Source organism: Asparagus officinalis, chromosome 7, assembly GCF_001876935.1.
Source record: "Asparagus officinalis chromosome 7, Aspof.V1, whole genome shotgun sequence".
Lineage (NCBI taxonomy): Eukaryota > Viridiplantae > Streptophyta > Magnoliopsida > Asparagales > Asparagaceae > Asparagus > Asparagus officinalis.
This window is the reverse complement of record NC_033800.1, coordinates 33,706,679-33,711,070: the sequence shown is the minus strand read 5'-3', so window position 1 is coordinate 33,711,070 and position 4,392 is coordinate 33,706,679.

Below are 4,392 nucleotides of genomic sequence, written 5' to 3'. Positions count from 1 at the left end.
AGAAAATGTTCACAATTCATCATAGGCAAAAGTAAAATTGTTGCGGAAATAACAAAAGTTATTACAAGCCAAAAATCATTATAAAAGTCTTCAAAGAGAAAAAGATGCGAGGCGGGCTTTAGCCTTGGCTATACGCTCAGAATGCTTAGCGCAAACCTCTGCTTCAGCCCTCATCCTTAACTATTCAGCAGTGGCAGTAGCAGCACCAGGCCCTGAACGCAATACTTGAAGAGCCTCCTCTATCTCAGGCTTCAAATCAGCAGTCTGCAATTTCCCCAAGCTTTCCACAGTACCTGAGAAGAAATAAATTTTCTCGTCACAGTGATAAGCCCAGCTGCGGTTGATGCGTTTAAGTAAGCGCATCACCTCAAAGAACGAGTCCTGGAATTCTGAGAATGGGGCCCATCCTTGCTCAGAAATAAGGTATGCTTGCTTCACCATGTTCTCTAGAAGCTCAGTGAGGAAGTTCACACTTTCGAAATCTGGAGTAAAGGCCTTTCCAGGGGGAACCATAGCGAGGGGAGTAATCAAAGGAACGTCTCCTTGGGGCAGTTCTTCTTCATCATCAGATAGGATGAGGGGATCAGCAGCAGAAGCCCCACCTTGCAGACAAGCCAAAAGCAAAGTCAGAAATGCAGATAAATGCGAACGCAGCAGTCTAAGCATGCGTCAAGATCAGTCTGAACGCAAGGAAGCTAAACCTGCGTTGAACAGCTATGAACGCAAGGCTTCTTCCTGCGTTCAAGATTAAGGGATAAACCCTTCGTCTTACCACTAAACACGGAAGTTTTCTTCCGCGTTCGAGATCAAAGATGAAGAAATGTTGTTCATGTCTAAAACGAACAAATCTTATCAACAAACACAGAAACTTCTCCGTGTGTTCAACGTCAAGGGCTTGATTCTTCGTCATTACAATGGACACAAGAAATTCTTTCAGGATCTAAAGTCAAGAAGATGAACAGTTTTTATCAAGAGAAATGTAAACTCTGTGCACATTCAAGATTGAGAAGACGAATTTTATTCGTCATCATCAACCAGAAATCATCTATAGAAAACCCATTGCAAAGAGGACAGTAAGACTTACTTCGATGATCAGGCGACGGAGGCATCGACGATGGTCCAGAGGTGGACCCAAAAGCTTTCTTCGACGGTGATGTAGAGCGCGCCCTCTTTTTGCCTTTGCTCGAGCAAGACCCTTTGGGAGCCATGGCCAGAAGACAAGGTGGGATAGCAGAAGAACTAACGAGAAGAAACTCGTTTGGGAGTTCAAGAAAGAAGCTTAAACGTTAAAGCCTCTTGACATGACTAATCAACCCTATTTATAAATAATTAATGATGAGTTAGAGTTCCAAGACTCCTGACGGGTATAGCCTCTTCGTCATCATTACGGCTGCTTCAACTTCCTATTAGATGCGGGACAAAACCCTGCGTCCATAAAGGAAGACCAAACGCAATGATTGAGAGATGCGTTCTTTCAAAAATACGCAGCCCAATTCAAGAGCATGAACGCAGGGGTATCCCTATTCCTAAAATCAGATTTTTGGAAAATATGTTGCTCGAGATGAGTTTCATTTCCACAGAATTCGAATCCCATCTTCCTCAAAGTTGCTCCGATCGCAACACTCCTAGCTTATCGACTCTCATCAATAGAGCGATAGGTCCTCAAAGTTGCTCCGATCGCAACACTCCTACCTTATCGACTCTCGTCAATAGAGTGATAAGTCCTCAAAGTTGCTCCGATCGCAACACTCATAGCTTATCGACTCTCGTCAATAGAGCGATAGGTCCTCAAAGTTGCTCCGATCGTAACACCCCTAGCTTATTTTCTACAGAATTCGAATCCCATCTTCCTCAAAGTTGCTCCGATCGCAACACTCATAGCTTATCGACTCTCGTCAATAGAGCGATAGGTCCTCAAAGTTGCTCCGATCGCAACACTCCTACCTTATCGACTCTCGTCAATAGAGCGATAGGTCCTCAAAGCTGCTCCGATCGCAACACTCATAGCTTATCGACTCTCGTCAATAGAGTGATAGGTCCTCAAAGTTACTCCGATCGCAACACTCCTACCTTATCGATTCTCGTCAATAGAGCGATAAGTCCTCAAAGTTGCTCCGATCGCAACACTCCTACCTTATCGACTCTCGTCAATAGAGCGATAAGTCCTCAAAGTTGCTCCGATCGCAACACTCATAGCTTATCGACTCTCGTCAATAGAGCGATAGGTCCTCAAAGTTGCTCCGATCGCAACACTCCTACCTTATCGACTCTCGTCAATAGAGCGATAAATCCTCAAAGTTGCCCCGAACGCAACACTCCTACCTTATCGACTCTCGTCAATAGAGCGATAGGTCCTCAAAGTTGCTCCAATCGCAACACTTCTAACTTATCGACTCTCGTCAATAGAGCGATAGGTCCTCAAAGTTGCTCCGATCGCAACACTCCTACCTTATCGACTCTCGTCAATAGAGCGATAAGTCCTCAAAGTTGCTCCGATCGCAACACTCCTACCTTATCGACTCTCGTCAACAGAGCGATAGGTCCTCAAAGTTGCTCCGATCGCAACACTCATACCTTATCGACTTTCGTCAATAGAGCGATAAGTCCTCAAAGTTGCTCCGATCGCAACACTCCTACCTTATCGACTCTCGTCAACAGAGCGATAGGTCCTCAAAGTTGCTCCGATCGCAACACTCATAGCTTATCGACTCTCGTCAATAGAGCGATAGGTCCTCAAAATTGCTCCGATCGCAACACTCATAGCTTATCGACTCTCACCAATAGAGCGATAAGTCCTCAAAGTTGCGCCGATCGCAACACCTTCCACTTGTCAACTCTTAAACAATAGAGCGACTGAATCACCAAGCGCGCCACGTTAATATTACATTCCCGGCACCTACAGGATTCGTCCAGTATTTAAGACAAAAGCACAATGCAGGAGGAATAAATAGTTGTTGTCGCAATATCAAACTGATGTTTCATAGTTCCATGTCAAAACATGATATGAAAAACAATGAAAAGCCAAAAGGCAGCACTACCCTTATTCAAAGGAAAACAAGGTGACCTAAGATGAGCGTTGCTCCTACCAAAAGAACAATACAAAAGCAAGTTCATCAATTCATCAAACTAAATGAGGCTAGCTGAGACTTAATGTCAGAAAGTTTTTCTTCATGGTCGGCCCGAACCAGCATCTCGGCCCGTTCCCGAAGCTCGTCCTCACTAGACAATATCGCCTCCACCTCCTTCTTAGCCCCCTCCAGGGCATTAGCTTTTGTGCGGTAATTTACCAGAGAGGTAGCATTTTTGACGTCAAGCTCAGTGACGATGGCTTCTTCTCGTTTGAACTGAGCCTTCATCCTAGCCAACTTTACTTCAGCAGCGATGATCTTCTCTCGTAAATTCTCCAAAGAAGTGTTGGAGAGTGCTAGCTCAGCTTGTTTTTGAGCATGCAATTGTTGCAGATGTTCCACTTCGACCTCTTGCTCTGAGAGTGCTAGCTCAGCTTGTTTTTGAGCATGCAATTGTTGCAGATGTTCCACTTCGACCTCTTGCTCTACTATATGATGTCGAGCGGCTTCATATCTATTAACTTCTTCGGCCCGAATATCCTCAAATGTAGATGCAATCTGCGCTTGGATATCAGCACGACCTAAAGCCTCCAAGAACCTTAGTTGCGCCTCTAGGCGCGAAATGGCCTCTGAGCAACGCTGAACAGTATTGGCATCACCCACGAACCTGAGGTTGTTTAAACTATTTGTGAGCATAGGCTTGAAGGTTTCAAAAGTATCTCGGCCGGCCAATACAACCTCAATCACTTTCTTGGTGAGACTTTCTAAGTAGTTAAGGGAAATCTTGAGAAAATCTGGCACGTCCGTGGGACTTGAAACAGCTATGGGAGACGGCACAGAAACTTCTAAAGACACAGAGCCAAGTAGAAGACCAGCAGGTGACTTCGGCGTGGTGGCTTGTGAAGGAATGCTGATATCCAGCTGAGAGGGACTCGATTGCAGAGCCATCAGCTCCCCCATTTCAGATGACCTTGGCACGTCCACCACTTCCGTAGAGGCTAAAGAAATTGTCAATAAGGTCGTCGGTGGAAGAGTCGTCGTTGAGGTCTCCAAGTGAGGTGGCTCTGACACCCGAGCTGGTGGTGGCGTAAGCTGTTGTGTCGGAGGAGGGGTGACAGTACTCGCCTCATGTATCATAGGATCTGCATGAGAAAATCGTTTAAATACAGATTAAGATTAGTCGCGAGTAGAAACAAACGACACTTACCAGTGAGAGGTAAAGGAATGTAGGCTGACGCTTTGTCGGCAGAAGACGGTGGTGGAATATCCCAGTCATCGGGATCATCGCTGTCATCACCCAAGTTGTCATCATTTTCATTACCCC